We start from the raw sequence: 27,989 nt of genomic DNA on the forward strand, positions 1-27,989 counted from the left end.
AAACCGGTGTGGACTGTCACGCGTGTTGACGTTTCCTGAAGCATTTCTTTTGATGGATCGTTTGTGTATTGTTGGCACAGCGCGCTGATTTGTTCTTATCTGTAATCGCCCGTTTTAAGTGATATTTATGAACCACTTTGCTGCTCATAATTGAAAATTCGGCTATTATGCCAAATCAAGTATTCCGAGAAAAACGCGTTTTAGTGTTTGTGACAAAATCTCCGTCAAGGCAATTTCCCATAAGAGTGGCATATTAGCCGTTTGTTTTTTCGCATCGGCAGCCAAGTCTAAGCACTATTTCAGTAAAATTCAAGTTCCAGAAGATGCGTTGGAACATCCTCTACCACCTGGTGCTAATATCTCGTTTTTGCCAAAAGTGGATATTACCCGTTTTTTCAATGGTGGGCAGTTTGGAGGTACGTTAACCATGCCTGTTGAAATCTAATAGGCATCTTTAATTAGGTTTGTATTAAGAGTTGTTTTGTGTTTTTTTTTTGCTGTCATTTCATTGCAGTCGCGCACTATTTGACAGATAGACTGACATTGCGTTACCTCAATGTTGATCGACATTGAACTTCCTTGATTTACATGCAAGAACAAGCTAGAGGTCCAACTTCTTTGGAATCTCACAGCATTTTCTTCTCTTTTGTTCACAATCATGTGAAATTCAGAGCACTTAATGCGAAATGGTGTCCAGTTTCATACGGGTATAGTCTGGAATTCATGCAAAAACGCCATTGTTGACACAACTCATTTCACGTTTTGTCGCTTTTTTCCTTCGTCATGCTCAAGTAATGTTCTCCGTATGATGCTGTGTGCATGGGAAAAATTTACGAGCTTTTAATCTTGGTCCGAGTTTTGCCCACTTAAAAACCCCGGGCTGGACTCCGACTTGGGTAGATACACTCGCTGCGCGGCGAGTCCATTAAAACCGACACGTCAAGGCGTGCGAAATGTGAGGTTTTTGTTTTGTTTTGTCCGCGCTGCCCACACGGCTGCCAAGTGGCCGCAGATTAAGTGGAATTTGATACCCTCCCGGACTGGTTGAACTTTACTTGATCGTGTTACCTTTTTTCGTTTTTTTTTTGCGAATCGGACTTGTGAAAATAATTGAGTTCATTGTTTTGAAATTTGATGAAAGGAAATGTAAAGCAGATCGTCTGTACTACAACAAAAAGGTAAATTTAAAAAAAGAATTTGAAACTCTCCGTACTCAAACTGTATTAGGGGAAATATACCCTTTCTAATCAAACACCTATCATATGGAGAGTTTGATGCTCGATTAAAGCTCCAAAAATACTATTTAGGCTATAAACTTACCAGCAACAGCACCGCCTCAAGTAAGCACGCAAATTTATGCCATTTACTGGCCAAAAAGATCAAATTTAATGCACTTTTGATCATAATTTATATTTTACGAAGCCATTTCTCATCATTTTGCTAATGCACATATACACACGCAAGATTAGAGCTTAACTGCTAAAAGAAATTCGCCATAAATATCTTTTCACTTGCGCTAACGTCTTCAAAGCGCTCAAGATATAAAATTGCTTCCAACTACCGGCAACATGTTCTTTTGAACATTAGTTAGTCACTTAGTTGAAAAATAATCCCGAAACATGTAAATAATTAGCAAGCGCCATCAAAAAAACAAACGCACCCAGTCTTTTGACGTTTGAATTTTGACGACCCATTCCAATCGAAGGCTGAAGAAAACCGAGCGAGAAGCGAAGGCAAATAAAGAACAAAGGGTGGCCACCAACACCACCAGCAGCGCCGTTGGAGTGAGCCAGTGATGCCAGGAAATTTTCTCTATAAATGCTACTTTTCGTGAGTGTTCGCTTAAAATTTCATCAATTTTGGCAGCACTAAGCAGACCCAAAAGAGCGCTGGAAGAAAAAAAGTACTAAGCTGAAAATAGGAAAATTTGTCCAATGCACTCGACTGATTAGAATGCATTTGGGATTTTTTTTAATGCTTGAAAAATGAATAGTATAACTTTAAATAAAAGTGAAGATAAACAGCAATGTTCACAAAAAGTTGCTCTACTCGTTGGTCTACTTGGTTTTAGTAAATTTCAAGGAACACTTTAGATTATCCAGCATCATTCAAACACGACCGCTTATTAGGATTAAAATGGGTATATTTCCCCTACAACCAACATGCGAAAAAAAATTAGGAATCAAGAATTAAACCGCCGACTTCCTAGTTGTTAAGCCAACACGTTACCGCAATTTTACGAAATGCTTGGTAATAAATGAGAGGCAGAGCACAGAAATGTTCTTCTCTTTCATCATTTACTCGTGTACACGACAGCGCACATAGAAGTATGTGTGAGCACTGCAAATCGCTGTCAAATCCACATGCAAGCAATATTGCTGAGTGTATTTCTCGGGAGAGTTTTCAAAAAGCCGTAAGAGCCACTGTGACCTCCGATACTGACATTCGTTTTTCTCCAAATTGTAACAAAATTTCATTCAGTTCTAGTTCGAGGGACATGAAAGACGTGTAGATGAATAATCTTAAGCATTTTTGAAATTGGTTTTTCGTAAGAAGGTCGAATACCGAGACAAACATGGCTTTGTTTACCGTTGGCTCTTACGGCTTTTTGAAAACTAATCCGAGATTTCTTGCATACTTTGATACAAAAAATATAATTGAGTGTAGCAAGACTGACATGACAACTTCTGCAACATATTTTTCCTGTGGGTGTAGTGGCATTTTTTTGAGAAAAAATAGGATTGATTTGATAATAAATTCAGCTTATAGATTTTTTTTTTCCTTCATCCTAATTTAAACATTGATATCCCCACGTACAGCAAATTGACCGTTTTCAATAACAATTAAGCATATTTATATGTTTGCAATTACTGCAGCTCCAGGTCCAAATCTGCAAAACCACTTTGACAGCTCAACGTTGCAGAGGGAAAATAAAAACAAATCCCGAAGCAGGCTGTGAACAGCTCCAACGGTCAATAAAAATCAGCGCCACCACCACGGCTTCGCCCCCTCACGAGAGCGGACAAAAAATGCAAATGGTCCAGGCAAATGGTGACACTTTAGTGCATGCGACGACTGGCGAGCACACATTGCAAAAGTAATTAACATTATTTTCATCTTGAAAACATAAATATGCGCAAACACACCGCGCTCTAGCGCGCGATTGGTGAAATGGTCATATTTTTGTAACCCTTTCGAACCCAATGTTTGAAAGTAGTAATGCGAAACTAGCGTTCAAACGAACGCACCACCAAGTTCAAACGGCTCCTTTGTTTACCTGTCAAATTCGTTCTACGATGCGTCGAAAGTAAAGATGTATTGGTAGCAAGCAGCACGCTGCGTTGTTAAGGGGAACCGGGACTACTTGCAATTCGAAATGACCGTCAAAATGCAACGTCGATGCCGCAAGGGTTAATCCCAACCTCACCAGATGGCATTCCAATTCTTTTCAAGAGATAACCGAGGAAAGAGGACCACAATTTGCATCTCATGCTTTCCCGTGGAACCTGCCGGCAGACCTGTTCCGCGCACTGCTGAATTGCAGTTTCTAACTGCCCAGCCAATAACCATATCAATAACAGTTTGTCACTGGCAAATATTGACAAGAAAGTCGTAAAGTGGTTGCCCCCCTAATCTTGGCCTAGCTGGTTTGCTGGCAGCACTGTCGCGAAAGAGAGAGAGGAATCAACAAACCGTAACTCAAGTGATCGCGCGCACTCGCGCGCAGTTTATTTTTATGGCAAACTTGTCAAAATGTATAAACGACCTCCTCGGTCGACAAGTGCGCACCTAATTTGCATATTTCTAGCCGTGTGTACGCGGAGTTGTCTCTACTCTAGCAGGCCGCGATGAAGATGGCCCCGGAACTCTGCGCCTACTGACCAGGTTGCGGCGAAACAAAGCTGCTTTATGAACTATGATCCCGCGCGTAATAATGCGGTAAACAGTCGAAGACAGGAGTAAACTTGTACACAATACCGTGCCGCCCGGTTCAACGGACTTTGATCGTCCGAAGGTTGTCATCGGCTGCGGTAGGTAGTTTCACCAGCTTTTTTTTGGGATCAAACGTGGTTCAAGCCAAAACATGTAGTTCCAGGGAAGCGTTGCGGCGGTATTTGCTCAATTAGTACACAGCAAACAGGTTCCACCGGGGTTTGTTTACATACGTTTGAAGTTCATTAGTAGGCTTTACCGCGCTGGAGATCAAAGAAGCGCTGGCGTGAAAGCGGCCATTATGGCAAATGCTATAATATTGACAGTACTGATTAGTGTCGCGAGCTGTCAAAGTCAATAAGCTAGCTAATTTATAATCTAAGCAGTTGAGACCGAGGGGCAAACCGCTTGACTAGGTCGTTGTCACCAATTTATACACCGACCGACTGACAGCATAGAAAGGGTGGCAATGGGTCACCAGTTTTCGCTTGTTCGCACGATGACAAGCGTGACACATGGGTGCGACAGAACCCCGCAATAAAAGCACAGAGAACCAACGTTGCCAGATTATTTTATGGGAAATCTGTATTTTCTTAAAAATAAATCTGTATTTTATCTGTATCATGTCAAATTCGAGGCCATAGAAGATTGTTTTAGACTTTCACAACAGATTTAAGCTTTTTTAATCATATTAAAGCATAATTCAATTACTAAATTATTGAAATTTTCAAATTAAATCATTTTTAAAAAATCTGTGTATACAGATTTTTGTGATTTTTGGGATCAAAAAATCTGTATAATACAGATTTATCTGTATATCTGGCATGGCTGCAGAGAACAGATGTACATCTTGGTTCTAACTTGTGTGTAAACCGTGTAAACTAAAAAAATGCGTTGCATACAATCTTGCATCAAAGAAACTAGTGTGTGCAGGATACGCTTGGCGGCGCCACCATCGCGGCTGAGAATACTTGACTTAACAATGAAAAGGCTCAATAATTTCGAAAGAAAATAAATGTTAACCTCGTTTAAATATAAAATTCACTTCTGTATAATTCCAGTTGACTAAAAATAATGCAAAAATGCATTAACATTAACGAAAACATAACAGAAAATTCATTCTAAAATTATTTTTCAAGCGGCAGCTTAAAATAGTCCCTTTACAAATGTTATGTCCGATTTCGTTTTGTTTACCTTCTTTGGCGCGTAAAATTGCAACCCTCTGATGAAGGGCAGTCTGACATTGGTCTGATGTCGTTCGTACGGAATGTTTTATGCAGTGATTAGATGGTCCAACGTTCTGCTACTGTAGGCCATCATGATTTTGGAAGTGGCGCTATCTAGGCGGATGGTGCACACCCTAGCTCTTTTCAACGTATTTTGGTTTGAATTTTTACACACGTTTTTCAATGCTGTTTGTTCAATGATATACATCTGTTCTCTGTGATAAAAGTGCCATAAAAACGGTCCCGCACACAAGTGGTTCGCCCCTCGTTTGATCGCCATAATGGCGATCTGGAGGCGTCGTGAGAGTGCTTGCCAAAAGGTTTGCAGAATGTGGTGCAGAACGCTCCAATGATGCAATTTGGAACCACCACGCGCGAGCTGTAAATATTTATGAATGAAAATTGAGGTTGTGTGTGCGGGGCGTTTGAGAGCGTGATTGGAAAGTATATTAATAAAAAAAATCACTTGGCAAAATTTGCATTGAGCTCGCTGCACTCGCCTACAGCTTCCGTTGCGCATGCCGTTGCAACACCCAAACGAGACAAGTCATATGGTCAACTAATCGCAAACATAACCTCAATTCGAGCGATTCCAAAACAAAGTGACTCGCGCGCCAGCGACCAATCAATCAACGAACCTAACCTCGCACAATGCACGCGTTGCCATAAATTGCCGATATGGAAGCGGCCGCCGCCGTCTACAATTAAAAACCATTGTATTGCAGTAATTCTCCGTCAATAAAATAACAGTAACCATAATCATCGTCATTTACGGCGGCGTCATATCGATCACATATGGAGCCAGCAAACTTGCATGCAAGAACTTGTGCACGCAGTAGGCACAGTTCAATCTCGCACTCCTTCTCAATATGATAATTTACTGAGTAGGATCGCCTACTTTGATCTTTATTGTTATTGGTCCCGGGGAACGTGGACCAGATGTAAAAGTGATTTGTGCGCGATCTGACCATAAGGTATAGCGTACAGCGGGGGCAGTTCAGTGGTCGGTGTGTTGTAATCGGAAGGCTTTTGTTAATTTGATTATTATCCACCGGTGTCTACCGCGGTAAATGAAATACTTCATTTTGACATTACCAGATACATTTTTGTGTAGCATGATTTGTCACTTGGGGAGTGCGTTCAGTGCTGCCGTTGTTGCAGCACTCTGTGACCGCATCCCAGAAATGTCAATTTGACAAATGGCACTCAGTGAACGTATCCCAGAAGTGTCAGATTGACAAATGGATTTTGATGTTTTTTGTTTTGTTTTTTTTTGGGGCTTTGCTGGGATTTTGTTTGTGCCGCCAGATTCAGTGAGTATTTTAAAATTCGTTTTTATATTTTGCTAGGTAGCTAATTTATGTGTCCAGTAATTAAACAGGTGTGGTGTAAATAAATACTACAGCGGCGCAGCAGTTGGAAAATCTTCCTGGAAGCTTGATTGCGCGTTGTCCTCGTCCTCCACCAGCTGGCACGCGTTGAGGTGCGGGTGGTTCTACAGCTACATCCTCGAACTCTGCTTCGGATGAACCGGATTGCTCCTGATCGTCGGATTCTTCACTGGAACAGGAACTGGCGCTGGTGCTGCAGGCACTGATGCTGCCACCGGATCGAGTCGAGTAGACGAAACTTCGCGCAATCGCTTTCATGCGGTCCACTCCCGGGTGTCCACGATGGAACTGCCGCGAAATCTGGTGCCGGAACTGGTTCGGGACCACCACTCGTTTGTGGAAAATCACGCAGCCGTTCACAAGACTCAGCGATTCCCGTCGGTGGAAGTAGAGAAGAACCTCGGAATTGGTGACCGACTCAGCGCTGCTTGGCCATCCGTCGCGGATGTACTTTAACACGGCCTGGAGTTCTCTTCTCAGCGGGTGTGAGCGACCTTGAGTGAGCGACTGATGTAGAATAACGGCCCCGATGCCGGTGCTCGACGCGTTCGCTGCAACGATGTTCGGCAGCTTCGGATCGCTTGCGTAAGCAGCAGGCTTGACTGGAGCACCTCCTTGAACTCTTAGAACGCCTGCTGGTACTTGGATGTCCAACGCCACTTGGTGTCCTTCTTGAGCAGCCGGTCCATTGGGCGGCGTAGCCCGTGAAGGTTGCGAACGAATCTTCCGTAGATGTTCACCGCGCTCAGGAACGATCGCAGTTCGGACACGTTGGTTGGTGCGAGAATGCTGGCAATCGTCTTCAGCTTTTCGGGATCGAGGCGGAAGTCTCGGCTGTCCACTATGTGTTCCTGGTACTGAATTTACACTTCTCGGCTTTGACGTGGAACCCGTACTTCTCGAAACGTTAGAGCAACTGCTTGAGTGAAGCTGCGTGCGATTTCCGATCTGGTCCAAACACGATGACGTCGTCCATGAAGGTGCGGACGTCAGGTATACGCTGCGTCAGGAGATTCTGTTGAGGCACCGGGAGCGCATTAGTTTTGTTTCCTGCTGTAGATCTTGACTGGAGGTTTGGGTTACAACTTGGCCACGACAGACGCACTCATCATCTACGGTTCGGATTATAATCCGCATAACGAATTTCAGACGTTTTCGCGTACCGGACAGGCCAATGAATAATAATCTTCCGATGTGTGACCCTCTTGGTTGTACGACACGGGACGGGCGAGTTGGACGACATTCTGCGATTCGGTACGGTGGATCTTTCCAAGAGTTGAGTTTTTTTTCAAACTAAAAATGTAATAAAATTCAATATATTTTATTTAAAACTTATTTTTTTAGTTTTTTAAATGTTTGTATACATAATCTCCGTTATCTGGGGCGAATTTTCAACAGCTGTTTAGCTAAGGTGATTTTTTTTATTGATTTCGGTTAGAACAGATACAAATCAAATAAATTAGAACATGGATTTCCTAATTTAAAGACTATAATGCTTTAAAAACTGCTGCCTCTATTCAGACTGTATTCCCGATTCGCCCAACGATACTTTTAAAAACCATTTAGACAGAAGATTGTGCAGCGTTTTTTTACTAGTTTTTTTTATTGGGTAAAATAACCATCTTTGCCATCATTTAAGTGAAAATTTAACTAGAACCATTCCTTAGAATGAGACAGAAAACAAAAAAAAAACACAAAGACAAAACAAAAACACAAAAAATAAAAAATAAACAACAAACATTAAACCATTTAAAACAAAAAAAAAACAGAAAACAAATACAAAAAAAAAAACAAAAGCAAAAGCAAAAAACATACAACCAAAAACAGTAATTAAGAAACAGGAAACTAAAAAACGAAAAACAGAAAACAAAAGAAGAGATAACAAGGAAACAAAAAATCCGCAATCAAAAATCAAAAAAACATAAAACACAAAACCAAAAGCAAACAACTAAAAAACAAAACCAAAACATAGAAAAGCAAACAGAAAAATTAAAACATAAAACCAAAAACAGTAATTAAAAAACAGGAAACTAAAAAACGAATTGAGAAAACAAAAAACGGGAAACATAAAAATTAAAACCAAAACATCAAACATAAAACCATCAAAAACAAAAAACAGAAAACAAAGACCAAACCAGAAAACAAATAACGAAAAACAAAAAACAGAAAACAGAAACAGATAAAAACATTACCAAAAACAGAAAACAAATAAAAAACAAAACCAAAAAAAGAAAAAAATGCAAAAAAAACAAAGAAAAGATACAACGAAACAAAAAAAAAACAGCAAAAAAACAAAACAAAATAAAAAAGAAAACACAAAACCAAAAACAAACAAAACCAAAACAGAAAAAACAAAACCAGAACAGAAAAAGAAAACAAAAACAGAAAAATTAAAACAAAAACTTAAATCAAAAAACCAAAAACAGAAATTAAAAAAAAAACAGGAAACAAATAAAGCGAGAAACAAAAAATAGGAAGCATAAAAACCAAAAACATAAATCAAAAAAACAAAAACCGAAATTTAAAAACAGGAAACAAAAAAAATCTAAACCTAAAACAGTAAAAAGAAAATAAATAAAAAGTGAAAACTAAAACAAAAAAACATAAAACCAAAATAGTAATTATAAAAAAAACAGGAAACTAAAAAACGTGAAACAGAAAACAAAAAACAAGAAACATAAAAACCAAAACAGAAAACAATAAAACGGTAGAAAACAATAAACCATAAACAGAAATTTTAAAACAGGAAACATAAAATATCAGAGACAGAAAACTAAAACAGAAAACAAAAAAAAACAACGCAAAAAACAGAAATCAATATTGCATGTGTATTTTCAACGTCGAAAAATTCAAATATATTCTGACCTCGATTCTGACACACTTCGTTGCGACCCAGGTTGTATTTAAAAAAAAAAATCACAAAAAAATAAAAGGTGACCGTTAAATTATGAAAAACCGCAAATTAGTAAGAGGTTGTACAATTGGCCTCAAATTGACAATAAGAACATTAACTTAACGTAATAAATGCATATAAAAATACTAGAAATTGTAGAGAAAACATGAGAAGTAGGTTTTTCGTAGACCAACAAATTCCAATATGAAACTTTCCAAAAAAAGGTGTCCACGTGGATTATTTATTGCCCCTTGTCGAGGTTTCAGATAATAGAGTCAGGATGATATTGATATACGATCCCATGTCCCGCCATGTCCTTGCTTCCGAAACTGGAAATGCTGGCAGCAAAAATCGCGCTAGTAAAACTCGTGGTCAAGCGGTTCGCGAACCGACTCAACTACTAGTACCAACTGAACCCACTCGGTGAGAGTTTTTTAAATTCGACGGCGGCTCGTGGGTTCCTCCAGGTGACATCCTGTAAAAGGTGGCTATGCTGCCGCTGCTGTAATGTCGCTTTGCCGCAGCTGTTGGGGGAGTTTCCGCAGTGGCCAACTGGCGGAAAAAAGATGTTTTTTTTTGTTTCTCAATAAATGGTATAATTTATTTTGTAAATGTTGTTTTAATGCGTCACCTATCTCGAAATCGTCCAGCACCAGATCGTCGAGCAACTCCTCCAGGGTGATGCGCGGCACCGATTTGTCGGCCATATCATTGACGTCCACCGACTGCTGCCTGGCTTTCTTGAAAATGTTGACTTTCTGTCGCATTCCGGATCCTCCTCGAGGTCCTGTAGGAACTCGTTGCAGTCCGCCACGAGGTCCGTGTCCAGCGCGACCTACTTGATGCTTGAGCTTCCAGTTGCGGGACTGTTTGTGCATCGCGTCCAGCTTGAGCTTCTCAAAGTTGCCGTTGTTGTTGGCCTCGGCCAGGTCGTAACCGAACACGGAATCGCCCACTTTGAGGAGGCTAGTAAGAATACTTTTAATTGTACAAGTTGCTGTGAATGTCGAGTGAAATCAGCTTCTTGGAGTTGGTAACCTTGACCGGTAGGACGACCTGCACAAAGTCAACCAAAAGTCCTTGGCCTCCGTCCGGTGACAACCGTCGCACATTTAATTGTTCACGGTAAACTCCACCACGAAGATCTGCTGCAGCACGCAGCCGTCCATGACCTCGCCATCCACGGTTAGCTTAACCGCTTCGCTTAATACGCTTCGAGTGCGGTTCCGTTCAGATAAACCCCGCATCCACCAGCAGTTCCTTCGACTCCAGACTGCACTGGACCCACTCGCCCGGCGGATTTAGGTAACGCACGCAGTTCCGCCCGCAGAACACAATCGCCTGCTTCGGAATGTTCGCCGTAATGTCCACGTGCGTCCGCAAACAAGTCACACACTCGCAGCACAAACTGAAAGAAAAACATTCCCATTTTAACATCACTGCAATCACTTTTAAATAAATTCACAGCACTAACCTTTGCTTCGAGTTTCTTCGTCGTCAGAAGACAGAAGCCAAGCGGGAGAAGTTTAAAATAAACACTTTTTTAAATAAAAATCATTATCAAAAAACTTTGGTGCACTCGTTTAACACCGACTTCGAATTTACGGGAAAAATTAAAACAAACAAACAACTGTCAAAAATCAAAATCCACCGCTTTGGTGAGTCGCTGCACCTAGCTTTTTGTGTGGTGAGCCTGGTCAATGTTTTGGTGGAATTTCAGCAGAGAAATGTTTCATTTGAAATATTCTGAAATGTGTCATGCGACACCCGCGCGTCGCATGAAGTATTTCAAGAAAATCCACCGCGGTTAACCGCACTCAAATTAACAAAAGCCCTCGGGTGTACCTTTTTTGACATTTCTGTAGATGGCAGCAGCAAGAGGGCCGTCAAAACCAGAAGCAATCCATTTTTGGTGTCACAGCCTATGGCCCTTTGGAAATGTAAGACGTAATTTTGGAAATCAGGAAAAAGGGTCATTGCGTTGAAAACATTTCACACAAGTTTTACATTTTAGCATTAATAATCGGTACAAAAGTTTCCAAGATATTTTCGTACAGAATTAAGATAGAGTGAGCTTTTCAAACATACAAAGAAGGTAAAGTTTGTAGAAATCGAAATTCATTGGTAAAAAGTTAAAAAAGGCTACTTTTCCGTAAACCTACACGGAGAAAAAAAAGTTCCCAAAATCGTGAACAATCGTTCATGAAAATTGGAACCACGAACAAAGTGTTCAACGATTTTGGGGACTCTTTTTTCTCCGTGTATTTTTACAAACAGTCTGAGTGATAGAAAATCCCTGCTCAAGAAAAATAAAGGTAGGAGGACGGAGACTAGGGTGACAATAAAAAAATATCGACATCAGGAATATCTTTTGACTCCATTCCTTAGGCAAAAATAAGTAGCTGTGCCGATTTTGAGCTAGATCGGTTAAAGTTCGTTAAAGTTGATGAAAAAAAATCTTTTGATATAAAAACATCTTCTTTAAATCGCTAATAACTCGTCAGGTTTAACTCGGATCGTGTTGCGGTCTTCAACAAAGTTGTTCGTCATAACATTTTACCTAACAATCTTATAAGAAATATTGATTTTTTTGCTTTTCCCCATAAATTTTTGCGATATTCTTTTTTTTGCAGCTTGTCACCCTAATGGAGACTTGTATGGAGTAACCAATGAGGCAAAAATTGCTTATTTGGGCCTAAGCAATCGATGGAAAAAGTATCGTCCAAATAATAAAAATGCGATGAAAATTCAATTTTCAAAAACGTTCTTAAACAAATCATGGTAATAGTTTGTTTACAAAAATAACTCATTGCACGCTTTTTTCAACCTTGAAATTTAAAATTCCCAAAAAAGTTTTCACGTGATTCATGGATGGCCCTAGACAACAGGTCGAGAACAAAAGTATTATAAATTTAATCCGGATCCTTTTGAACCGTCAAATTGAAAGTTCTGGTCATGTTAATCAAAATGCAAAAAAAATACGTTAAAAAACAAATCTTTGGACACTCATTTTCATTCAAAACTTGTTTAACCCTTTCAAGCCTGATGGCCAAAAAGGAAAAAAAATCTAAAAATAGCCTATAATTTTCGTATGGTCGCACGAATCATTTTTCATTAAATTTTTTTTTTTAAATTCGGGCTTTAAAGGATTAATGAACAGCGAATGATAAAATTAAATCCCAAATAAAAAATTTCATAAAAAAATAAAATAAAAATAAACTAAGTAAGACTAAAACTTGTAAGGCATTTGGCAATTTTATTTCAAGTGTTTGTCCCCTGCCCAATCAAAATTTCATCGAAAAATCTGCAAAAAAACAATATCGTCAAAACGAAGAAAATCGCTAAAACTGACCTCGAAAATTAAAAAGCGTGAGCAAAACTGGTCTTGGCAGGAGCACGATAGATCCAGACTTTTTGTTTGGGAAGGTTCTTGAAAATTTGGTCAATTTTGGTTTTTAAATTTAGTATTGCTATAAAAAATAACATCACAAAAAAAACACGTGAATGGACGAACTAATCATGCGAAAATTCTTCTTTGGTCAAAGTCATCCATAAACCACTTGGGGGCGATTAGGGCGTCCAATTTTCCCGGGTTTTGAATTTCCCGGGAAACGGCAAAAAAAAATTTGAATCCCGGGAATTTTTTGAAACAGTCATAAAATCTATGCTTTTCATTACATTTGTTATATTTTTTAAGCATAAAATCTTAGAATTACTCAACACCAAAAATTTGTAATAATCTACACTTAAATCGAAACAAGGACAGCAGTTTTTGAATAGCTTAAAATAAATTAAAAAAGGATTTTTTTTATTGTTTTTTGATGTGCTTTGGATTTTAAATGAATCACAATTTTTAATCCAATCAAAAAATCAAAAAAAATTTAATCCAATGTGATTTAAATTGAATAAGTCTCTTATACGTATATTTTTTCCTTTTCTATAATACATGACTAGAAAAGCTTAAAAAGTTTCTTTGAAAAAGTTAAAAAAAACAAGACATGGCAACAAATAAAATGATACCAGCCAATGAAATTTTTTTAGATAAGTTAAAAATTTAATGTTTTACATAAAACATATTTTTCAAATTATCTTTAAGTTTCTACCGCCAACTGGGGATACTGGGGTCTACAGTGCAAAAAAATTGGCTTGAACAGCTGTCTTAATTCGTTTCATTTGAACCCAATGTTTAAAAAAAAAATTAAATATGATATTTTTTTTAATTTAAGATCATAAATATACGTACATATAATACCCAGTCTTTTTTTAAATATATAAAATTAAATCGAAAATATTTAAAGCGCTAGTAATTTTGCGGATCTGATCTACAATTTTAACGAATTTCCATAAAAAGCCAAAATAATGCTAATATATGCCGAAAACAAATTCAAATGCATTAAAAATTCTTATCGATCACTACGTATTCAACTCTTCATCTATTTCCACAACCAAATCTAAAAATCCAGACATTTTTTTTCAATTTCGGGAATTCCAGAGAAAAAATATAAAAATAAATATCCACGTGGTTTATGGATGGTCCCAAATCGAAAATACATAAAATAATTGTTGTTTGAAGGCGCACAGAATTGCTCAATAATTGTACTGTTACAAGGCTTTTAATTGATTTTTATTCCTTTATAAAAGATCAGCAAATTGTTCCAACGGGCCTATTGTTGAACTGTGTGTGATCTGTCATAAAATGTTGTCTTGTTTAGTTTTCTATTGATTGCATTAAATAATTCTTATCAAGTCTTAAATACATCCAAAATTAAAAAATAGAGCCAATGAACGTTTGTAAACAAAGAGTGTACCCTAATGCAAACATCTACTGACGTGAGCAGGATCAATTACATTTTTCTGCTTGAGATGATTTTTGGTTTACCTGATAAACCTAAAATAGGGACATTTACCCTAGAGTTCGGCAAACGATGTACCCAGTTTCCAACCATCCTCTTTTGCCAAACTAACGAATCATTACTGTCCATCGCGATTTCAACGCTTCCCATAGCTCCAAAATGGCAAACAAAACGAGCCATTAATTTCCCTAAACCGTTCATAATTTTGACAAATTTGATCGAGCTGGGGATACACAATCGGCCGATCGTGCGTCGATCAAAACGCACAAATTACACCACCTTGACAAATGTTCACTCATTTTGCATTCCCCGCACATCCACCAAATCGCCGGCCAAAAATCGCCAAGCCCTGGAATCGAACAACCAATCGCATTATTAATGACAAACGTGACCAGCAACGTCAAGTTCTGAAGCCGTGTGTGCGCCCAGAAGCCGTTAAAGGGTCGAAAAAAAAGGTTCTCACGAATCCTTTTTTGTTTTTTTGTGGATATTTATTCTTTTGTCTCGATTTCTGGAAGATTCTTTATTATTCGACTGATTTGTATTTAAGCGCTAATTGCATAAATTCTGGGAACCGACACGGATCGGGTTTCGTCATTCGGAATTAATTAACTTGTCCCGCGTCACTCTTTAATATTGACATGATCGCGAACGCTTAAGATAGTACGCGACTCGACGCAGCTCAGATCATCTTAGAAGAGTGCGCGCGTGCCATCTAGCGGTGAATGATATAAACCGCTTGACAGTTTGTTGCGAGTTCACCAAGATTGTAAATAAAGGTGGGAACAATCTAATTTAAATTTGTTTTTGAACAATTTTCACCTTCTTGTTAATCATCTTGAACTCAACTAACGTCAACATGCAGTTGTGGCGCCCTTCATGTCAAAAAAGAAGATTAAAAATAGTACCGTTGAGTAAGCAGAACCGTCTAGACTGCTAACAAGTCTGACTTTTTTTTTTCAAAATTTCGAAACCGTCACTCACGCGATTGTCTCTCACCAGCTTGAATACTTTTTGGCGAAAACAGAAATTCCTAAACTATCAATTTCAAATTCCAAGCCGCAGACGCGGCCACGACCCACATCTTCAAGCCGAGGTTAATTTTTCAACACCACCTGTTTCCGATTATAATCCACCACTAAACATGCGACGACGACTGTCGTCGTGATCCGATCACACCTTCTCCAAAAAGGAGGAGGTGAAAAGATACGTTCAAAATATGTAAATATTAGTCGTCATTAGCGCTAATAATTTTCTACTAGATTTGTTATCTGAAAAAAATTATAATTTTGACGTTTTGACAGCAACCTTTATGGCACCAGTGCTATAAAACTTACTGGAATTCGTACAAAACAAGATTTTTTCCGCCATTATGGCATTCCCGCAACAACTGTCAACTTTTTATAGCAAACCACCAAATCCCAAAGCAACAGGTCAACCTCTCGTACGCCATGTGGTCGCGTTGAGCAACTTCTTCTCTGATTGTGGGTGTCCTGCCTTCACCGCGGTGCTCGGAAGTGTGTGGGATTTGTTTTCATTGCAAGAGTGGGCCCACCTTGGCCAAGCTTTTCGCAATTTACCCCGTCGGGCTGCGACGACGACATCGTCTGGGCGTAGAAAATCATCATTTTTCGACTGAAAGTCGCGTCCAAAGCGCTACTGAACTTGGCCGTAATTCATATCTCTTGAAGCAAGTAGCCAACCATTAGTGTCATAAACGCGCGCGCGATTGAGGAAGTGAGGGTTATAAATCGTAAGCCGGGATGGTTCCACGGAGAGAGAGGCTTTCGGTTTTCAAGCCCGCGCCACGTCAATCAGCAGATTACTTATGGGGATCGAAACGGAAAAGAGAAAGAAGTTTAGACATTGATAGATTTACGGTGGGAATGCTTTTAAGAAGTTTTTGTGGTGCGCTGCCGGGCTTTACGGGTCAACTGTCACAATTTTATGGCATTTTATAGCACTAAAATTTTATTTGGTCAAAAAATCCAAGTAACCAGCAATAACTCTTAAAAAATATATTGCTTGCTTTGATTTAATCTCAAAAGAAACAAACAACTCATATGCCATAAAAATATGATTTGCCACGGATTGCTTTGACATCTGGTATGCTAACTTGCGCGCATTTGTTTGGACGAGGAAATGTGTTTTCCTTTTTTTTTTGCGAAAAAAAAAATAACAGACAACTTGTTTGCGCGGAACGCGCCGCGAAATCCGTGACATGGCCGCGAACGAGCTGTCATCAATTTGAAGTGAGTGTGTGCGAGCGGGACGAATTCATTTAGTATAGCGAAATATTAACCGTCTACTGGGCGGTGGACTTGGAGTTGGAGATTTTAGCATTTTTGTTGTGGCACAAAAAAATATTGTTAATTCAGTGGAACAAAAAGTTTGTAGAATTAAAACAATTCTTGACTTTTTTTTGATAAGGTCCTATAAACAAATGTAAACATTGAGTGTATCCCTTTCACACCTTATGTCAAAGTCCATCGGAGTAAGCGGGATACACTCAATGTTTACTTTTGTTTATAGGACCTTATCAAAAAAAAGTCAAGAATTGTTCATGGTATAAAAAATTACAAATTGGATGAAAATAAGACCTCATCCTTAACTTACCAAACACACGAAAATTTCACCAATTCTTAGTCTTTATTTAAAAAAAATGTTAAACCACCACTGAGTTGAGATGGTATTCAAAATTTTTAAAAAGAACATTGTTTATTTTTGTATATTTGGTTACTTTAATCATTCAAAAACAGATTTGAAATTATTATTTTTCAGTTCTAAAATGTCTACAATAATTGGAATTCGAGATATTTGGAAAGAGTTGCTTGGAAATCTCTTTATTTAAAATTACCTTTCAAAACGTGTTGTTTATATTTATCATCATGATTATTGTCAACAAGTCCAACCATAATCAAATTTTCTTATCTTTAAAAGTAAAAGTATTTTCTTTTTTAAAAATAAATCTTGATTTTCTGGCAGCACTGTTTTGAGATAGTGTGTCTACACTGAAAATACGCCACTCTTTTTTGTCAAGTGCCCAAACACTTGAATGATTCAATAAAGCCACATCTTAGATCTAATTTGTTTGTGTTTGAATTTCAATCCAATCCATTATCAAATTCAAGTGTTTTAGCGATTGACTTTATGGTATTTTTTGACAACTTATTTTCATTCGGGTGACCCAAACTTTTCAAGTGTTTCGCTCCCCACAGGGCTGAACTATTCGAAGTGATGAGGTAAACACTTGAAATTGATCTTGTTTTGATCTGAAATGCAATTTCGTGACAGCTTCGTCAGACTTTGCTTCGTTTCTTCATTTGTGTTTTGGCGGTCCGGTGTGTTCGTTTTTCGCAGGCCCGAATGACCGCGTGAGTTCGCTGCCGCCATGTTCCTGTCTAGTAAATTGCCTGCCCGGTTTGTGGCCGCGAAGACGAGCATCGCCACAAGGACGCTGCCTCGGGCCAGCGGAAGGGCTCGGTCTCCCGGACCCAGAAAGAGGTTAACTTTGGCGAAAGCGGCGTTTTTCCGGAGATTCACCCACTTGGTGAGTGGGGAGAAAGATTTTTTTTGTGGGGTTTTGTTTAGATTTTTGGATTTATTTTGTGTGATTTGCAGGAAGGATGCAATTGAGCTGCAGATGCCGTACCATGAAGCGTTTGATGAAATTAAGGAAAACACCCGCCGGGCGCTGGAGAATCGGTGTCGGTAAGGACAAGAAGCGGCGAGAGGCAGGATTCAAATGCATTCCACCCAGGGGCCAACAAGCATAGCGTCATTCGGATGGTCAAGGCACAGTTTGATTCGATGGAAGCAACCGCGGTTCCGAATCAACAAGAGGTTCCCCGGGGGCTTCCATCTCCGCAGAAAGCGAACAACCCGAACCTGACCAGGAGGACAATTCTGAGAGCAGAGACAACCGGAAGAAGAGACGATTCAACAACGAAAAAAAAAATCCATTTTTGACAGCAAATTCGATAGAAAATAAAAGCTGTCAAATTAATTTCATGACGCAACTTGTTCTCTTTTTTTAACAAACCGAAAACCTTTTCTATTACATACAAACATGCATTGATTATAGAAGGAAAAATAATTTAAAACCAATAGATATAATGTAGATTTTCATGTGACACAACACATCAAATTCAAGTGTTGTGCTATTGAATTGACAGCATCTTAAGGTACCCACATTTCAAGTGTTTTGCGATTGATTTTTGAGTGCTCTGTACAGCAGGGCCAGATCATGTGTAGAACACTTCGTTAAGCTGTGTAAGTTTTGCTCAGTGTAGCCCAGAGAGAATTTTGGCTCGTAAAGTAGAATGTATACATTTAGGGTTCCTAACCCTCGGCCCATGACAGCTTTAAAAAAATGTTTAAAATTTGTCTTATTCAAAAAAAGCATGGGATCAAAATAAAATATTCAAAAATCTAATTAGAAACATTTTTCTATTTTTGCTTTATTCAAACATATTTTTAATTGAGTTTCATTCGTTTCTTTTCATAACTTATATTTATCAGAATCAATTATAATTAAAAAATGTGTAGCCAATTTCCGTGGAACTTTTAGAGAGCTTCAAGATTTTTGCTATAAATTTAATAAAAAATACACTGTTTGGTATCTTTTTCTGATTATTGCAAAAGATTGAAAATCTGGCAGCACTGTCATGAGAAATCGATACTTACGTGAAATTGATAATGTTTGAAAGGACAACTTGGATTGGATTGGCAAATGGAATTAAGACAGGTTTAACACCAGATATTGGTTTTGAAATTCCTTTTTTTAAAGCTTGATTTTTTCATCTGCATGCCCTTCATTTTTTTCCAAACATAAAAAAAATAAAACTTTGTTTTACAGGATAATTTTAATTTATTACTGGAAAACAGGACATACATATTTTTAGAAATTTAGATTTTTTTATTTTTTTAGGTTCAATAAACAAAATTTTAATTTTTTTTGTTTTTTGAGTGTTTTTGAACCTACCTTGAGTCAGGGATATTCAAAACTAGAGGTGGGCAAAACCGCTCTTTTTTAGGAGCCGCTCATTTTCGTTCGCTCATTAAAAAGAACCGCTCTTTGAACGGCTCTTTCGCTCTTTTTCAAAGTTTGGATAAAAAGAGTTTTTCTATGAATCGTGTGATTTTATAAGTTATTTCACATTGGACTTTTATAAATTATTTGATAAAACAAATTAAAACTGAAAACGATAAGATGCCCTTGGAAACCATAGGTCTTGGTGGTCTTGGTGGTCTCTTTGTCAAGATTTCTACTCGAACCTAAACATTCGAGTAATTGAATGGCATCCAAACTTAAATCTAGGATGCTGGAAAAATTGTTTTAAATCGCGTTTATTTCTGCAAGAATTTAACTGATGCTGATATTTTATTTCAAATTATACAATTTGAAATGCTCAAATTCTTATTCTGGTAATACTTTAGTGAACAATCAGTTGTACAACGATTTTTTTTTCATTTTGTTCAGACAATCATTTACTTTTGAGATAAATTTTTATTAGTATTGAAATATTTGAAATTGCATTTTCAATCCTTAAAAACAAATTTAATACTATATTTTCGGAAATTCAATAACTTATATTTATAACATAAATCATGCCATCTTGAAACGGTTCTTTCAAAAGACCGAAGTTTAAAAAGAACCGCGGTTCTTTTTTTCTGAGCCACGGTTCGTTCGCTCTTTTCAGTGAACCGGCTCTTTGAGCGGCTCGCTCTTTTTTTGCCCATCTCTATTCAAAACCAACCTTCCACAGCAGTATTGCCAATATGTCAAAATTAAAAATACCTAACCAACTATGTTACTGAAGTCGCTTTCAAATTAACAACATTGTCAAAAATATTTCAGGACAGTGTTGCCTGATAGTTAAAATTTTTGTTTTCGATTTTTTTAAACAACCAGTTCAAACGATGCCCGTTAGTTTTCAAGTCAAGTCCAGAATTTTTGTTTTGAAAAGGTCCTGTAAGCAATTCTCTTTCATATGTTTATAGGACCTATTAAAAAAAAAATCTAGACATTAACTTCACTCCTCCAGGAAAGTCCAATAAATTTCACTTAAGTCACGGTATCTCAGCACAGTGTTGCCGGATTATTGAAAATTAAAAATTAAACAAGACAGTTCTTCAAACCCATGCAATTTTTAACTAAATTCATTACATTCGGCCTTGAAATGTTTAAAAGAATGTAAAAAAATCAAAACAGTGTTGCCAAGTTCTAAAATTTATGAAATATCTTCTCTGTATATTTGACAGTGTTATCAGATCATGAACTACTTCTCGGTGTTTTCAATTTATTTATATAATGTTTGTTTTTAGAGTACATTATACAACTTAAAAAAAATAGGTATCCGAAAATACTCAAGGTAAAAGTGTGGAGTTTTTTTTTAAAAAAGATCCAATAAACCAAATTTCCAGTTTTTGCTTTTTGGGTGTTTTTGAAACCGCCTTGAGTCAGGGGTATTAAAAACACTCCCAAAAAGCAAAAACTGAAAATTTGGTTTATTGGACCTTTTCAAAAAAAACTCCAGAAGTTGTTTTATTTGGAAAATTTTAAATAGAAAATAGCAATCGAAGGTTAAAAACCATTTCATATTCATGATTAATTCGCGATTTTAAATTTCAATTGCTTAAATATTTTAGAACAGTGTTGCCAAACCTTAAAAAAATAAGGAAGTTCTATAAATTTCTCTAGTCACAGTATCTCAGCACAACAGTGTTGCCAGATTATTGAAATTCAAAAATTAAATATGGGTAATTCTTTACCAACTCACACAGCAATTGCCCCGACCCCTCTTCGATTTGCGTGAAACTTTGTCCTAAGGGGTAACTTTTGTCCCTGATCACGAATCCGAGGTCCGTTTTTTGATATCTCGTGACGGAGGGGCGGTACGACCCCTTCCTTTTTTGAACATGCGAAAAAAGAGGTGTTTTTCAATAATTTGCAGCCTGAAACGGTGATGAGATAGAAATTTGGTGTCAAAGGGACTTTTATGTAAAATTAGACGCCCGATTTGATGGCGTACTCAGAATTCCGAAAAAACGTATTTTTCATCGAAAAAAAAACACTGAAAAAGTTTTAAAAATTCTCCCATTTTCCGTTACCAGACTGTAACAAATTTTGGAACATGTTATTTTATGGGAAATTTAATGTACTTTTTGAATCTACATTGACCCAGAAGGGTAATTTTTTCATTTAGAAAAAAAAAATTCATTTTAAAATTTCGTGTTTTTTCTAACATTGCAGGGTTATTTTTTAGAGTGTAACAATGTTCTACAAAGTTGTAGAGCAGACAATTAAATTTGCTTGTGTTTGCTTGTACACATCACGAGTTATTGCGATTTTACGAAAAAAAGTTTTGAAAAAAATTGTCGTCGTCGGTCATGGCCGTTCATGGTCACCCGCGACAGACACGGACGACGAAACAAAGAGAAACGCAAAAAGTTACTTTTTCAAAACTTTTTTTCGTAAAATCGCGATAACTCGTGATGTTTATAAGTAAACCCCTTATGTCTATATATAAATATTTTTGTAATTGTCTGCTCTACAACTTTGTAGAACATTGTTACACCCTAAAAAATAACCCTGCAAAGTAAGAAAAAACACGAAATTTTAAAATGAAAAATTTTGTTCTAAATGAAAAAATGACCCTTCTGGGTCAATGTAGATTCGAAAAGTACATTAAATTTCCCATAAAATGACATGTTCCAAAATTTTTTACAGTCGAGTAACGGAAAATGGGAGAATTTTTAAAACTTTATCAGTGTTTTTTTCGATGAAAAATACGTTTTTTTCGGAATTCTGAGTACGCCATCAAATCGGGCATCTAATTTTACATAAAAGTCACCTTGACACCAAATTTCTATCTCATCACCGTTTCAGGCTGCAAATTATTCAAAACACCTCTTTTTTCGCATGTTCAAAAATGGAAGGGGTCGTACCGCCCCTCCGTCACGAGATATCAAAAAACGGACCTCGGATTCGTAATCAGGGACAAAAGTTACCCCTAAGGACAAAGTTTCACGCAAATCGAAGAGGGGTCGGGGCAACTTTTCCCGATTTCGTGTGAGTTGGTAGAGAATTACCCATATGTCAGTTCTTCAAAACCATATAATTCAAATTTCATCCGAATTTATAACATCAAATAATTTTAATTTTCAACGAGTACACAGAAAAAAATAATGTTAATTTGGAAGCTGTAATTTTGGAAGGTTGAATATTACCTCTTTTATGATGTAATTTTACCTCAATTTAGACTGAAAAAGTGACATTTCACCAGAAAAGTGGTAAAATTACACATTTCCAGAGGTAAAATTACACCTTTTTTCTGACATAAAAGATTTACCCCTTCCCAGATGTAATATTACCATGATTTTTGTTCCGTGTATCAAAATATCAAAACAGTGTTGCAAAGATACAATGAACACGTTGTTGGTTTGGGTACCATGTTAAAATAATTTTTCAATATTTCTGGTGTGTACTTCTCATTTCAACGGTACTTTTAATTTATTTATAAAATGTTTAGTTTTTAGAATATGCAACTTTGAAAACTATCCGAAGAGACTCAAGGTAAAAGTGTTTTTATTTAGATAATTTTAAATAGCAAATAGCAATTGAAGGTTAAAAACCATCTCATAGACATGATTCGCAATTTTTTCATGTTACCCCTCGCTAGACGGCTAGATTTGGCCGACTAATCCCGTCATGCAGTTAACATATGAATGAGGAAGACCACACCATAAGCCAGTGTGCCATCCCGCGCAATTTGACATCACAGCACGTGGTTCTGCATTCCGCTAGATGTCGCGTCGCGCTGTCACATTGTATCAAAACAGTTGCCAGTTTTCTCCAACAGATTCGGACGCGCGCTTTTTCGGGGTGGTCCTCCCCTAGGTGTCGCTTTCTTCGCAGATCACAAGAGGAAGAGGCGTGAAGGCGAGCCGTTTGTCCGGATTGTGACTGCTTTTCACGGGGCATTAGCCGACAAATCAAATTAATTTACCACCGGATAAACCGATTCGTTGGACCTGCTGGAAGCGAGGTGCCCGAAACGTGCCAAAATTCGTTGCAATTCCACGGCAATTACGTCATTCCGGCCGGGGTTGTGCTTTCCCACGTTCCGATTCGGGCGGGCGAAATTGGGGGGATACTTCAAGTAGCTACTTTGCTCACTTAGCCCCGAGTTCCGCGAAGAGTTACGCAAATGTCTTTCCGCAGAAACCGGCAGCTATCGGGGTTCGTGTACCTCGGCTGTGGACGTCCCCCCTTCCTTCCTGGCAAAACCAATAAAGTTTATAACTAATAAAATTTAACGATTATTAACTCCCCATTCCGGGGCCCCGACGATCATCCAGCTGTTCAACTTTGAGGTTAGGTGCATCTCACCTAGCAGGCCATGGAATGGAATTTTTACGACCCAACCGGTAGGATCACGATATTGGATCCAGCGTGATTGCGCAAATTAGCAGCTTCATTGTTTATCTTCGTGTGATTGTCACCGCTGGATTAGGTGACCGGTCGTAAATCGGAACCTGTCATTTCAATTAGCATTCCGAGCTGTTCTAGCGGGAACATCCGATCCCGTCCACCCCTCAGAGCAGGTACGCCGCCATTATTTTATACTCTGTCAACTGTCACCAGGGCTCCTGTCAATCCTGTCAACTGTCAAACTGACCATATGGTTCCAACGCGGATACACGTTCAGCGCGCCACTTTGGCCAACCGGCTCTCGCGCGACCGATTTGACCATCTAGGGAAGGATGGTCTGCGGCGTCGTCGCTGGAATCTCGTCCGCCAGCGAGATGGGTTGAACCTGCTCCATTTATTCTGCTCCGCGCGGAAACAGGTTTTCCGCCACGGCGATAATGATGGCATGTCCTTTTACGGGACGACCCATTGTTTTCGTGTGACCGCGCTGATAACTGGATCTTGCACGCCAGAACCTGCGGGTCTTTCGGTAATCGGTGCTGGTTACCGCTTTTTGTTTTTTGTAGTTCCAAGATCCGAAGATCTTGGTCGTAGCGCAAATTCTTTCACGGTGCGCAATCTCTCCGGCGAGGGCCAAGGTACCGTTAAATTGGCTTACAAAATTTATAAATAAATAAATTATATATGGACATGCGGCGGCTCTCTCTCGATGAGCTCCCTCAAACCCGGTCGGTGCGGGCTCTTTTTACTGCCCTGCCAAGACCTGGTCCAGGTTCTCCATATGAGATGAACTTCGTCGTCGGAGTTGGAAACCCTTCATGTTTTTATCGGCGCGTTTATCGCGCTCCTCACTGTCATGGCCGCGCAGCAGTGGAGAGAGGCCTGCTTGGATCCAGGTCGTCGATGCAGAAGTGGCCATCGGGGTAGCGAAGTAAATCATTTCGGCTGAGAGGCTGTAGCGATTGCATCGAGCAGGCGGTGCATTAGAGAAGCGTTTAGAGCTGCGGGATCGCAGGGGTCACTAGATTGTAACGTTGTAACATAATTTAGCTTGTTTGCAGGTTTTGTATGCGGAACTAATTTTCTGCTCTCTTTTCTCTTCCAAGTTCAATAACAAATTTCACTAGAATGAGTTATCTTGAAGACGTAACTCAAAAATTTGTCTTTTAGAGAAGGGCCTATCTTGAAAGTGTCATAAAAAGATCTCCCAAACAGTCACCCGACTCGACACGGTCACGGTCCGTTCACGGCGCCACCCAAAACTGTAGCCGAGAGGAAAAAGACGTACAAGTGAGCAAGTGCTAGTAAAGTGCTCTTACCACACCTTACTTTCTAAAAATAAGCTTCTTTACGTCAGGTTGACAACGCGGTGCGCCGCGCGGCTGAGGTTAATTGCCGTCGTATTTCCCACTACAAGTTCGCGAGAAGTGTTTAGTGCGAGACAATTCATTCAGATCGTAGAACGTTGGGTGTGTGCAAATGTGGGTCATTTCCGGCAGAAATTGGGGAAGGTTGTCGGAATTGCACCAAAAATGCCATTTCAGTCCTTTATTTAGTTACTCTCCAACAATCGATCCTATTACTTTTAGCCTAAAAGGAAGCTCTTTTGGAGATATTACGGAGAATTTCCCTTATCCCCTTAAAAAAGTTAGCCTCTTAACTATCATCAAGCTTTTACATTCAAATATATAGCGATGGACTGGATCCGGCTACAATCTTGATGCAAGCAAAAGGTTTTATGGCACCATTCACAAATGACAAATAACCCAGGTCCCCCCCCTCTTCCACCTCTCCCCTAAAATGCTACGTTATTTGTGGATGTCGACAAATATGTAATGTGCAGTAGCCTGCCCAGATCCTGGAGAAAGGTGGAACAATAATATGGACGTTTTGAAAATTACGTCGTTTATGAACACCCATTGACCAGATTTAGAACAAATTTCTGAGTTGCCCCATGTTGCCCCACCCTGTGCACGCTAGTGGTAATGTGTCTACCAATCCTAAATTTGAAAAAAAATTGGAAGGAATTAAAATTTGATTTTCGAGTTAAAAAAATGTATATTTTGTAAAGTTAAAAAAATATATAAAAATTGAAATAAGTATATCGGAATTCCACAAAAATTGAAAATATTTTTGATTGATTTCAGACATGCTAAATATGATTTTAAACGCAGGAAAATGCATTTCTAATTGTTTTCAGTTGGTAAGACTTTTATTTCCTTTTAAATTTTAAAGTTTTTTGAAAAAAATATTTTTTGCCCCCTGATTTTTCGGACCGATTTTGAAGGGGGAGGGAGGGGGGGGGAGCGGCCTTAATGTAAAACAGTTAAATTCCATAAAAAAATGATACAAAATTTCACCATTTCCTGATGTAAAATTCCATTTTTTTTTTTAACATACATTTTTTCATAAAAGATTCTGTGTCAAAAAAAGTTTTATTTACAACAGGAACAGTAACAGATGGAATTTTCGACGTTTTCTGTGGAGTTTCAATTTTTTAAACAGCATTTTAGGTTAAATTACTCTAATGGATGTAAATTTACACTATTTATATGCAATTTTACACACAATGATTACCTTGATTTGTTTACTGTTTTTTTACTGTTGTCTGTATATTTTATTTTTAAAGTATTTAATGATATTTTAATTGTGTTTTGAATGTGTTATGTTAAAAAAAAAAACAAAATGTATTCTCTCTTTTTTTGCTTGTAAAATGTAAAAAATTGCTAATCATTAGGTTAGATTAGATTAGAAAAATGTAAAAATTTGCGAAATTAGAGCAATTATTTCTAGGAAACCGAATTATTTTCTAATGAAGCAATTTTTCAAAAAATCACTAATTGATTTAACACTGATATACACAGCAAAAGAAGTAGTAATCCAGCTGCGTGTAATAGCCCTGGATGTAAAATAATGTTTGCATTATTTTATGAAATTTTGTGTAATAAGCAACCATTAAAATTTCAACCTTCCAAAATTCAGCTTTTTTACTGGTTGAATGTTTGAATAAATGTGTAAAATGTGAATTTAAATAGAAAATCACTGAAATTTCTCATGTTTCTGATGTAAAATTACACTTTTTAACACAACATCTATCAATATTGCATTGCCTTCCATTGTTGTTTATGCTTACAGACTGTAAAAACAAGTTTATTTGAATGAAATTTAAATTTGAATTTATAGTAAAACAAGTTGAAATTTGGAAGGTTAAAAATTTGATGGTTTTAGTACTGAGCTAATGGATGTAAATTTACACTATGTATATGCAATTTTACACACAATGATTACCTTGATTTGTTTACTGTTTTTTTACTGTTGTCTGTATATTTTATTTTTAAAGTATTTAATGATATTTTAATTGTGTTTTGAATGTGTTATGTTAAAAAAAAAACAAAATGTATTCTCTCTTTTTTTGCTTGTAAAATGTAAAAAATTGCTAATCATTAGGTTAGATTAGATTAGAAAAATGTAAAAATTTGCGAAATTAGAGCAATTATTTCTAGGAAACCAAATTATTTTCTAATGAAGCAATTTTTCAAAAAATCACTAATTGATTTAACACTGATATACACAGCAAAAGAAGTAGTAATCCAGCTGCGTGTAATAGCCCTGGATGTAAAATAATGTTTGCATTATTTTATGAAATTTTGTGTAATATTACACCCTGAAATATGTAGCCCATCAGTATGGGAAACCTACGTGACCGAAATGTCAAGATCATATATGCATTTATCCTTTCCATTTTACATCGGTCTGATGGCCGAGCGGGCTAAGGCGCCAGTCCCTACTGTTGGTGCAGGGTTTGAATCCCGTCGGTTGCAACTTTTTTTTTTGTTTTTACAAAAAATGTACACGCAGTGTGTAATATTGAGTGTCTTTTTTGACGAAGGTGGTGTGCATGCTTTTGCATGCGATTTTACCATCGGTTTTTTTGCTGTGTAGTTATACTTAAGACAACAAAATGTAAAATCAAGCAAAACAATGTAAATAGGCCAAAGCCAAAATTAAACAAACAGTCTGTCCTGCTTACGTCAATGAATGTTTACGTTAAGAACGAGCAGGACAGACTCTTTGTTTAATTTTGGCTTTGTCCCATTTACATTGGTTTGCTTGAAATTTCAATAAATTCGTGAAACTATTTATTATTCTAAAGTTTTCTATCATTTTCAGTTATGTGGTCCAAACATTCAAAAACATGTAAACAATTTCAAAGGATCGAATTGATTAAAAATGCCAACAAATAAACGTTCTTGACAG

General features: G+C 37.7%; 1 protein-coding gene and 1 pseudogene across 8 annotated transcripts in view; both read right to left on the minus strand.

Moving 5' to 3' along the window:
* LOC120418708 (interference hedgehog-like) overlaps nucleotides 1-27,989 on the minus strand; it is a 127,961-nt gene that overhangs the window by 41,500 nt on the left and 58,472 nt on the right. The window lies entirely within an intron of this gene.
* Nucleotides 9,310-14,446, minus strand: LOC120418757 (60S ribosomal export protein NMD3-like; annotated as a pseudogene).

This window comes from Culex pipiens, chromosome 3 (assembly GCF_016801865.2).
Source record: "Culex pipiens pallens isolate TS chromosome 3, TS_CPP_V2, whole genome shotgun sequence".
Lineage (NCBI taxonomy): Eukaryota > Metazoa > Arthropoda > Insecta > Diptera > Culicidae > Culex > Culex pipiens.